Raw genomic sequence first — 13,280 nt, 5'->3', positions numbered from 1 at the left:
CTACAGTTTATATATTTATTAATCACACTGACTGATCTTTAAGTGGTTACAAATGCCATATCTGTCTCATCCTTGGTGTTTATCAGATTCTATCTATGAAGTTGGAATGTGAAAAATAGTCTAAGCGACCTGATTTAGTATACTATATAAGACAAACGCAGCATTAACTACTGGACATCGACTTATCAATGTGAATATCTCGGTATTAGGGAATGTCATTGTCGACCAAAATTAGTGCCAGGATTTAATATAAGATAACGTGGATCCGATTCTTGCTAACAGTATCGGCCTTCTCAAGGTCTTTTTTGAAGAGCTCCAACTAGGCTGAGTCATAAACACAGAGTTTTCTATAAATCGCCGCCAACTACCTATTACCTATCTTATTATTTACGAGATACATGGGAAATTCAATACACTGGTCAGAGATAACGCGATTTCCACATAATATAAATTTTTTTCTTACTTAGACAACTTTTTGACATGTCACTTATAATACTGATATTACGATTACTGGGATCATTTGGATTTTTATAAAATATCAATATGACTTTCAGTGTTCCTATAGACCAGAATATAAATGACTCACTGGTTGAGTAACTCATTTTAAATGCAAATTTTTCATTTATCTATTTGTTATAACTTGTGGGTGCGTATGTGCCCTGTCTAGTATATGAACGCCCAATTAGAGAAGAGCGAATTATCGATCGGAGCAATGATGCACAAAATCGTATGAGCAGTCTTGAGTACTTATCAGTCCTGCTATCAGCCTAGCCCAGCCGGTTAAGTCCAGAACACCAATAACAGCCTCTGAAATATGAATCATTATTGTCAAACATACTGAGTTTATATACCAAACAACTGACCACATAGTACCATAAAATAGGAAATAACATTTGTACAAGATTTAGCCAAATGTGGCTGTGAATAGAGGGAACAGCAGTCAATAGACTGGGTATAACTCAGGAATGGTAAAGCGTACAGTAATAGTCTCTAGGTCAAAATAAAGCTTATAATAAGAGGGACACGAATATGAATAGTTCAGTTACTTAACAATTATACAATAGGAAATAGACATATTACATTGGTCCATAAATAGTCCTCAAATTTACCATTCATTATTCTCCACAGGATACAACACTATTAAATTACAATAGACTAACAACAGTAATGAAATGAGTCATTTATTTCTTATTAAGCTGTTAATTAATTCTTTGGAATATATTTCTGATAATTACGGCTTTGACAATTTGTATTTACCATTTTAACTACTTGATACATTTATAAGTAGTAAGATACAAAATTAAGTTGACGCAATATTTTATTATGCTATCGGAATATGATTCATACAAATAAAATCAATTGATCACTAAGAACTAGCAACTGTCACGGTTGTTTAGTCATTCAGTGATGATTGAATTCTTCTGATGACGGAATAGTCATTGATCAGTGACTGATAAGTATATATATCTCATTTCTATAGGCGGCCAGTTGAGGTCCTAAAAGTTCCATGATAATGTGTCAGTGTATAGTTGAGTTATGAGGGTTTATTTATCATAAGCGGCATCATTTCCCCCAAGTCTGAAGGCACACCTTGCTAACAAGTATCAGCAATCGCAAAACCAAGGTTAGATATGTTTTCCTGACGACTGTCTCTAACTACTTAATATATTAATATAAATTTATGGTAGTTTGGTACTGAATTATTTATGATATTTTGTCTTAGTAAGTACCCATATATTAATCAGTAAGGTTAAAAGTTTTTATAGTTAAGTTATATACTATAATATACCGAATAAATGAAACGAGTTTCTGATAAGTGTAAGAGTATACTTAGTCTTTTAGAGATTAGTAATCGTTACAAATAAGCTAGTATGTTTTGTAACTTAAATGTACGTGACTGACTGATGTTCACACTCATTTAAAGATTTAAAAATATGTAGGGATGTGTATTTTGGACTAAAAATTTTCGTGATTTTATGTTAGATTTCAGCCCCCAAATGACGAGAGTGGCGAGAGTCCGCTATCCCTATCGAAATGCTCTCATCACATGGCCACGCTTATATAGCCACTGACAGGGAAGTCATACTCACTGCTTTCTCGTGCCACGCGTGTTGTTTACGAAATTGAGAAAACGAAAAGCGAAGGTTCGGCGCCAAAACCGGGTTGGTGGACACGAAAAGTCCAACTAGGGGAGTTCGAAAACCCTGATTCCAAACCAATGGTACACATGAGCTCCAGTATCCTGATGGAACCAATGGCGTATGAATCAATCGTTGGTCACCGGCTACCATGGGACTGTATCTCCTCACGATGCTCCACTACCTTGCGGATCAGTCCTTTAGGTCAAAGGCTCCGGGTGTGGCCCCCTAAGAAAACCACCTTCTTCAGTTTGGACATTTGGGCAATATCACAGCCCTCACACAAATCAAATAAGATTTGTGTGACGTATATATATCTGGTACTTTCTTGTACCAATATTTATGTGTTTAAATAAATAAATAAATAAAATAGTTTCTATAAAAGGTGCACACTACAGTATTGTCAGAATAAATTTTGCTAACTGTAATTGAAGACCACCCACATGGACAATGAGTAATAGTCTGACTGACATGACTTTAATGATGTACGATGGTTTTGTTTATTCATTTAGGGATTTTTAAATCATGTACTCAGAAAATGATTCACTTTAGGGGAACCGAATTGTATAAACGTTGGATATTTTGATCGACTGCTTTTAGGTAAGCCATTTGTACCAATGTTTATGTGTTTAAATAAAACAGAATTTATCAAGGTTCTAACTGTCTGATTTATACACTCGAAGAATCAATATAAGAAATTCTATATGATATGTCATTATGAAATTTATTTTAAAATTAAATATCTGGTATTATAACGTTTAATTAGTGAAAGTTATGGATCTAGACTAAGATTAAGTTCTGTATTGAGGAAATTCACAGAGAAACTATAATATTTGAGAAAAACAACACTTCTACCCGAAGTTTGTGCTAGATGATGTCGTTCAGAAGGACGATGAAAGCTCCACGACCAAACCATCTAGCTCAGAGAACAAACCAACATCAAAAACAACAGTAAACATGAACTTACAGTTGAGCTAACTATGGAAGATGTACATACATTTAGGAATGAAATCAGTCGATATTTGTTAACAGTAAAACAAGTTTAAAATCAGGAGAATCTGATAAATAAAACTGAGGAGTAATATATTTCAGATAAGTAATCAAATGAAATAATAGTAAATACTGAATGTTGATTTCAAGTTTTTTCATATTTGCTTCTTGATCTAATCTCCTTCATTGATGTTTAATAAATTGATACATTGACTTGTCTAAAGTAAGTCTATAGACAAAAGTCAGATAAATTTAACAACTAGAGAGTTGAATATCATCTGGTTAAATTAAATACAAATATCAACAAATTTACAATAAGACATTAATATAAAAAACATGAAATTTCACGCTAACCACAATTTACTACGTTGCGGAAAATGGGACCTAAAGGTCCGATCCACAAGGCAGTGGAGCATCGTGTGGAGATGTAGTCCCATGGTAGCCGGTGACCAACGATTGATTCATACGCCATTTGTTCCATCAGGATACTGGAGCTCATGTGTACCATTGGTTTGGAATCAGGGTTTTCGAACTCCCCTAGTTGGACTTTTCGTGTCCACCAACCCGGTTTTGGCGCCGAACCTTCGCTTTTCGTTTTCTCAATTTCGTAAACAACACGCGTGGCACGAGAAAGCAGTGAGTATGACTTCCCTGTCAGTGGCTATATAAGCTTGGCCATGTGATGAGAGCATTTGGAGAGAGAGTGGATTCTCGCCACTCTCGGCTGTACCAGGGCATTTGGGGGCTATTGGTAAAATAACATAAAAATATTATGCAAAAATTACTTTGAATTGAAAACTAATAACTATTGAACATACCAATAAAACTTACTGATTAATTAGGTGGATAGTTTCATAAAGTTTAATGTGATTATAGTTAATTTCATATATAAACAAGTACATTAATAGTCATCAGTGTAAGTGTACTCCACCTGTAGTCCCTCCGGGGGCTACTGCCGGTCCCGAGCCCCGATAAAGGAGGAGGGTTGGGTATTAGGTTAGCGACTCCATCCCGTAGAAAACTAACTCGCTAAGAAAACGCTAACCAGAAAAAATTATTCAAATCATTTAAACTGTGCCCTGAGAGTCAGAAGATCTTCATTTAGAAGAGTCATGATGCCTCATGGTGAAAGACGAGTTCTTTCGGGAGTCACGAAGCGGATGCGCCTCCTAACAATCAGAGCAACCATTAATTTAGGTAGAAGGAGTGCTCATACAATGTGGGAGACTGGGAGAGTCATCCGAATTACTGCTGCATCTTGATTGTTGAATTTCCAATAGAGTATAACAATTATTGAATATTGTTTATATGTAACATTTTAAAATTTTTTTCTTGAGAATATACCAATAAAAATATTGTAAAATACTTGGTTGAAGTTAGACACTAACACCATTGGATGTCAACTTAGTGGTCTAAAAGCTAAGCATCCACGTGCGAAACCAATAGGTCCTGGGTTCGAATCCCGCGAGCGGGATCGTGGATGTACACTAGTGAAGAGTACCATACTAGGACGAAACAGCCATCCAGCGCTTCCAAGTTTTTCATGGTGGTCTAGTTTTAATTGACTCATGAATTCAACTATTAAATAATATACTATTTTGATTTCATAAATATTTAACTAAAATTAATTATAGACTTATATAATTGTACATACTTTCGAGAATTGAGAATAACTTTGTATAAGTATTTAAAAAATTTTAATTAGTGGTTTTAAACTATTTAAACAATGAAAATCCATTTTCAGTTTTTTCGACAAACAAAAACGAATCCAATATCATATTGTTATGCATCCATTATAACTACTACTACTACTGCTACTACTACCACTACTACTACTATTACTACTACTACTACTACTACTATTACTATTACTACATGAACAGTGACTCATATGTAAATGTGATATTAATCACAATAAATAAATGAATCAATTGATATGATTAAAAATAATCGAGTGACACGTTTCATTTAAAAAAAGGAAAATACTATCGAAGAAAAGAAACAAGTTGAATTCATGAGTTGATCAAAGCTTAGATCAACTTGTGAATTCAATGGTTAACAATACTACAATCTCCATAACCACTCTTATTGAAAAATACAAGTAAGCATTAAAAGTTTACTAAAATATTATATAATTTTTTCATAGTTGAAATCATGAGTCAATTGAAGCTAGACCATCATTGGAAACCTGGAAGTACTGGATGGCCGTCTCGTCCTATTATGGGACTCCTCAGCAGTGCGCATCCATGATCCCGCCTCGCGAGATTCGAACCCAGGACCTACCAGCTTCGCGCCCGAGCACTTAACCGATAGACCACTGAGCCGGCATCCAACGGTGGTAATATCTAACTTCAACTGATCCAAGAAGTTGAGCAACCGTCTTCAGTGAGTTGATATCTCTACAGCAGACTTGGTTGAACTCCACTGGTCACTGCTTCCCACTAGAACTCCAGGACATGTATCTTGAAGTCAGTCACTAGTGAGCATATGATTATAGATCAGAAGGGGCTTTTTTGCAAAAAAAATTATAAATTATTCAGTGTTACAACTAATGTTAGTAATAATAGAGTTCTATTAGTCAAATTGAAATGTGATTATTGAATTTAATGACTTGACACCCTTAGGGAACATTTTGTTCTATGTTCAATGATTCGAAGCAAACGATTTGATTTGATGAACTTAGGTTTATTGCTAGTCTGAAGGAAACTTATAATACACTTTTCTAAAGTAGCAGTAACACCGAATGCTGGATTAAATATTCTATGAGGTGTATGACATGGAGATTTAATAAGTTCAAAAAGTAATAGAATTAGGCAAGAAGACTAAAACGAACATTATATTCATTTAGTATGGTTTGTTTGAATCTTCCCATTGGTGTTGAGGACTGCAACTGGTCAGTCTCTAATTGGCATGTGTGCATACTGTGCGTATTGTCTCGATATAGCCTAAATTCACAAGCATTATAAGCAAAGATGGATAGTGGCTAGCAGTGGAATCCGGAACGAACACGCGTTTCGTCATATTTGGGACTCTTCAGCTAGATGTGCCTGCATCTCAGAGTTGATGTTAACTCTGGGACTCAAACCCAGTACCTTTCGCTTCAAACGCCATCGTGTTATCCACTCAGCTGCTGGGTCCTGATAATGAGTTTATATACCAACCAGACAGACCACATCGTACCAATAAAATAGAAAATAACATTTGTACAAGATTTGGCCAAATGTGGTTGCGAATAGGGGGAACAGTAATTAATGGACTAGGGATAACTCAAGATTGGTAAATCGTATAATAATAGTCTATAGGTCAAAATGAAGCTTATCATAAGAGGGACACGAATATAGATACTTTAGTTACTTAACAATTATATAATAGGAAATGTACATATCACATTGGTCCATAAATAGTCCTCAAATTTACCATTCATAATTCTCCACGGGACATAACATTAGTAAACAATATTTAATTTATTTTCAGTTCTATCATGTTATTGAGAGGAGAATAGTGTATTCGAAACATGGATAAGTAGATATGAGAATACGATAGATAAATTTTGTAATAGTGTAATGAGTCCTAAGAATATATGTATTCTCTGTGAAGGCTACTGTGAATTTAAAAATGAAAACAAACTGAAGAAATATCTGAAGATCCAGCTGTTGAATAGAAATATACATCTGAAGTTATTTTACATCATGTATTGAAATTCTTTTATAAAATATTAAAAAAGAACTATTAAGCAATAGAAATCTGCTAGATTGTAGTCAGAATTCATTCATGATGCAACACAGGATTGAACCCAGGATGTTCAAGCCTGTAGATGAATACATTACTTAATTATTACCATGTTTAAAATTCAAAGACAAAAGGTAAATGATTCGCTTATTGATTTCGAAGTAATCTTCATCACATATACATTGATGTTTGCAATAATACGTATATGACGGAAAAGAAAACACATTGTATAATTTCATAGTTGAAAGCGTAAGTCAATTGAAGCTAGACCACCAGGGAAAACTTGGAAGCACTGGACGGCCGTTTCGTCCTATCATGGGACTCCTCAGCGGTGCGCATCCACGAACCCGCTCTAGCGAGCGAGATTCGAACCCAGGACTTACCAGTCTCGCGCCAGAGCACTTAACCGATAGACAACTGAGCCGGCATCCGATGGTGTTTATGTCTAACTTCAACAGAATTATATCGAAAATAATGACTGTTTCATTCTCTCATTAAATGATTTAAGTTTGAAAATTTTTCGTAATTCTTCGAGGTGAATTTCCGAATGTATTCAGTGATAAAAATTTGTTTGATCAACCACCAGGTTGTCTTTTTGGTATGAGATACTATTTTTAAGTTCACACTAATTATATGTACGGTAGAAAGATTATATTTAAAAGGTTCATAGTAAAATAATCCAATTTACGAAGAAACCATATTATTCGCTTAATCTTTGAGATCATTTTGAACAATCACTTGTACTTGTCTGTTGTAATAAATCTTATTGGTACTGAAATGAACAAGAAAATGTGCCGGGACAACCAAATTTATATAAATACACATTTACAGATTATCTTGGTAAAATCTGAGAACCATAGAGTAAATACTCTATTTGCAAATCCTCCAACAAATGTCTCAGGATGCGCACTGATGAGGAGTCCTACAATAGGACGAAACGGCCGTCAAGTGCTTCCAGGTTTTCCATGGTGGTCTAGCTTCAATTGACTCATGATTTCAACTATATAGAATTACTAAAATCTCCACAAAACCCCCTTCTGAAAATGTCTCAGACTTTATTGTTCTTTCTTTTCTATACCAATCACTCTTTGTTTTCGTTCTCTTCTATTCAATATAATCAACTTTCTGCTGCCAGGGTTTCTACATTCGATTGATATTACATACTACTTATATCTATCAACATAAGTAGCAAACATCACAGTATCAAAGTCAAGAATGTATTCAGTCGTACAAGTTAAACATATTTATAACGTACTAATTATAATATTTTTAAAAATGGCGTTTGTAAGATGAATTCTATTTCGTGCTTTTTAGAACAACAATGGATTGAAGATCAAGAAATCAAAAAAAGAATGAATGCATGAATATTTCCTGATACTTATACACTTGTTCAAAGTATGAATACTTAAATATTGACAAGAGCTCTTCAACTCTTAAAAATTTTGGTTAAATCGATTGGACTGAGCTGTAATGATCAGTATTTTTAGATCTTCTTTAGATCAACAATAAAATCATATATCATCTTTCAATTATCACAATGAGGGGAACAACACTCTGATCATACAAATATCGATTATTTGGTAGAAATTCTAATCGTTACTTTGCAATCTTAAACTAGGAGGAAATATTTATCGTGCATACACTCATTTATATTTAGTGTTTGTTAATATGAAATTTGTTTTGGGATTAATCAGATGTTTGGAAAACAACCCCAATAAACTATGATCCAGTCTTAACATATGCTTCTCATAAAATAAATGGTTAGCTGTTATTTATAATTGATTGATTAGGGAGCATTGTTTCTGTAAGGATGGTCCGTTGGCAAACTCAAAAAGCCCAGAAAGAGCCGAAGACATTCCATCCAATCCCCACTAGAGGAACATTCTAGAATGTCGACGTGTAGCTTCCCTATTGGATAAATAAGAAGGACCCACTATATGCCTATTGGCTGTCCGAAATGATGATTTACTTTCAGCCAATAACTATAAATACATGAGATCTTTGTACTATACTACACTGTTTGGGGAATAAAATTCCTACTTACTAGTCTTCTGTCTTCTCTCTTGCGACGTTGCGGGTTCAATCGTTCAAGTAGTCTAGTAGTACGCAACATAGCAAGAATCAAAGCTCTATATATAACAGTTTCCCTCAAGGTTATATGTACACCTTTCTGATGAGTGCTAAATAGCATGAAATCTAGGTTCAGAGTTTCCTGTCGATTACCTGCAACCATCACCTCATCTCAGAATGACTGTAATCTAATCACTTGATGATTTATAAAGAACAATGAATATGACATTCATTCATTCTATGAATCTTTTTTTAATCTCTAATCTGTATAAAATAGTTCTATCACAGTGATTTATATTGCTTAGTTCTTTTTCCTGAAATATTTTCTCGAATTCGTATTGAAAGCAGAAGCTGGCTACATCCTATTGACTTCGTTTTACAAGAGCAGGTTAACTGGTAAATCCAAACAGATGGAGTTATACGAGGGAGCTTATTCTTTATGGAGACACGTAAACGATTCCCGCTTGTGAATGTTAATCTCACTTTGGCTTTATAAAAAAAGTTATATAGGCCGTAGCCAGAACTTGCTTTCGACACTGATACAAGGACATATTCCAGAGTGATTCTATAAGAATGAAACTTACTTACTTAGTTACGCCTGTTACCCCCAATGGAGCATAGGCCGCCGACCAGCATTCTCCAACGCATTCTGTCCTGGGCCTTCCTTTCTATCCAATTGTTGTTCATTCTTCTTATGTCTGCCTCCATTTCTCGGCGTAATGTGTTCTTTGGTCTTCCTCTTCTCCTTTGGCCTTCAGGACTTCATGTGAGGGCTTGCATTGTGACGCAGTTGGGTGACTTCATCAATGTGTGTCCTATGCATTTCCAGAGCCTCTTCCTGATTTCTTCCTCCACTGAAATCTGTTTTTTTGTCTCCCACAGTAGCTTGTTGCTGATAGTGTCTGGCCAACGGATCCGAAGTATCTTGCGTAGACAACTGTTAATAAACACTTGTATCTTCTGGATGATGGTTTTCGTAGTTCTCCACATGTGCGCCCCATACAATAGAACTGTTTTGACATTTGTATTGAAAATTATGATCTTGGTGTTGGTCGACAATTGTTTTGAGTTCCAGATGTTCTTCAATTGTAAATATGCTGTTCTTGCTTTGCCGATCCGCGCCCTCACATCTGCATCTGATTCACTGTGTTTATCAATGATGCTACCCAGATATGTAAAGGTTTCTACATCCTCCAAAGCTTCTCCGTCAAGTGTAATTCGATTGGTGCATGTTGTATTGTGTCGGAAAGTCTTGCTTTTCCCTTTGTTTATATTGAGACCTACTGCTGCTGAGGCTGCTGCCACTAACCAGAAATAAGAATGAGAGGAAAAAGATTATTAATATTATGCTTAAGCACTTAATGAACTTTAATCGTTCAACTAATCCATATTTTGATGTAAAGTTTGTTCATATAATTTTTTTCTAGTGATACTTTAACATAAGTATGTCTTGCATAAATTCACATTAAATAATTTTTCATTGATTAACACACGTTTTAAATGTGATATTAAAACTATACTCAAGCAACAAATGAAACAGACGAAACGCGCGTCCTGGATTCCACTGCTAGCCACTATCCATCTTTGCTTACGAAACAACTTATTGTTTCAATAGTTTATTTTAGTAATTGTATCATCATTAAGATAGGGGATTTGCACAGGTTATTTAATATTGAAGTTACTTTTCATTAAAGATTTATATCATTTAAGAAAATTGAGAGCAATAGTGGCTTGATTCTTCCTAGTATTGAACTCTTCAGTGACGAGCACCTATGAAGCTACATCACGTAGTTAAAACTAGGACGTTCACATGTATTGTCAGTACGATACCATCAAATCAATGGGTTTTTCTGAGGAGGGGATCTAGTGATTTTTATTTTCAACTTCAGTTGTGCTGACATATCACCCGACAAATGTATCGAAAAGTAGAAAGAGTTCCTGATACTGGTTCTATATGATCAATATTAATGACTTAATTCAAATTATTTGAAAATGGGAATAATTATGAATCAAAAGCGATTAACAATACAACCTAAAATATTTAATACTGAAGGATGGAATTCATATAGTAGGAAAGATTAGAGAAATGAACGTGTGGGTGGGCTATTACGAGTGAGTAAATCATTTTTTTGGTTAAGGTCACTTCTGACATCTAAGTGTCATCCTAAAACCACGAGCTGTAAACATCATAATTCAACTTTTGGCACTCAGGTTTCCTATAAAGTTTCGATCCTCTTATTTTAAATTATCGACTGATCAAGCGTTGATGAATAAATTGTACAGCGAAGGACAACATGTGTACAGAATCATATCTTAGACCATTAGTTTCCTTTGTTTAAGGTTGGTTAAGATTATATTTTAAGGAATCGACACTCGTTTACTTCCACCAGTATATCATTTCAGGAATAATTAAGTATCTAAAATTGGATAACTTCTATGCAAAGAATAATGGGTTCATATTAGAACAGGTTTTATAAAACTACTCATTGATTATATTTTTATATGAAATCATTTTAAACTATCAACTTGTTTATGCTATTTAGTTTGTTAGTAAATTGAAAGGTTCTTAATTTGAAAAAAATTTGGGAGTATCCCAAGTTTACAAACTACCTATCAGATTAACTTATTCCTACGTTAGGAAATACTTATCAGTAGAATTCTCAATGTACAAAAAAGGGACAATTGGATCCAAAATGTTTAGATTAAGTTAAAAAATAATTGAGCCTTTTCCTTCCTATTGCTTTCAGCAAACGAATAAACTGTTTTTAAATCAAAACTCTGTCAGAATATTTTCCGCACTCAATGTTTGAATTCGATATAATCGAATCGCTAACGTTGTAGATTCAAATGACTTCACACAGGTTTTGATGACGCAGTCCGTTAATAACAACGTCGATCTAAAAATTCGAATACTGTTATATCCTGATGAAGACATAAGTACGGGTAACTCCCAGAACCTATTAATGGACTATTATTCTATATATATTCTTATTGTTTAACTATTGAGTAACTAGATTGTGTATATCTATATTCATCTTATTACGAGCTTTATTTTGACCCATGGACAATTATTATATGAATTACTGTCCTTAAATTATATTCAGTTTATTGATTATTGTATCCCACGTTCACAACCATATTTTGCTTGATCTTGTACAAATATTATTTTTTATTTTATGGTGTGATGTGGTCTGTCTGTCTGGTATATAAACCGAGTATGCTTGAAATAAATGATTCGTATACCAGAAGCTGTAATTGGTGTTCTGGACTCAATTGGAAAGGCTAGGCGGACAAGGGACCAATAAGGGCGCTAGATTACTTATACCGGTCGAAGTCATTGGTTAGCACAGTGCCAAGATTGGAAAAGTCGTATTTAGATTGGTGGATAAATCACGTGATAAAAGGCCGGACATAAAATCAATAACGAATCGGCATACGGCCTATTATTTTTTATAAAGTCATAACAAGTACATTCTTCTCTCTCTGTATTTCTATGTTATCCTATTTGTAAGATTTTATTTAACCATAGGTATATGTTTTACCGTTCATAAACTTCTGTCAATTAAATATTCACGTACTACTCAGTTTTTTATTTATCAAATGACTTAGTCACATAAGAAATGTGACTCGTTCGTAGTCGAGTAATCGATATACATAATCATGTAGTTGTTTGAGTAATCATATCTGAAAATAAATAAGCTTGGTAACTTGGCTGTAGCGAATTCCGGCCTAAAGCCTCCTCGTGGCGCTGATGGATAATAGGAGCGACCTTGCTAACCAACTTAGGCGGTCGACGGAGAACGGACTGGTCATCCACTCTGTTGTACCTCTAGTCAACTCGCATTTTATTCTAGGGTCTTTTAACCTCACCGGGCCACCGATGTATATGCTTATGTACAGGAATTGCAGAAGTCCTCGGGTCTATGTAGTTCATGTATATAGGTATATGAAAATTGTGTGTGGTGTCGAACGAAGGAAAAGTTAGTTGAAATATTGTCTAACCTATGTCTAATAAAATCAGCAACCTAATCTATCAGGTCAAAGACATAATAGAAAATACTAGGGAGGCGACCAACAACCTCCCCTGAGAGGATGCTTGCGTGTGTGTCAGGAAGTACTGAGGAGGTAGCCATGGGCTGAATGATATGTATGTAATATGTAAGAGTCTGGTGTATCGAATGCGTTTCCAAGAGAGTGGTGAACATCTACCCTGCCAGGTGGGTGAATATATCCATATGTATGCTATGCTATAAAACCTGTATGCTACCGGTGTGCATGTAACGTATATTTGCTCACAGGGTAGGTATATCTGAATGTATGCCATGGAATACTCGGATGAAAGTCCGTGTGTTA

This window comes from Schistosoma mansoni, chromosome 2, assembly GCF_000237925.1.
Source record: "Schistosoma mansoni strain Puerto Rico chromosome 2, complete genome".
Taxonomy (NCBI): domain Eukaryota; kingdom Metazoa; phylum Platyhelminthes; class Trematoda; order Strigeidida; family Schistosomatidae; genus Schistosoma; species Schistosoma mansoni.
The sequence above is the reverse complement of the archived record's forward strand: the minus strand, read 5'-3'. Positions refer to the sequence as shown.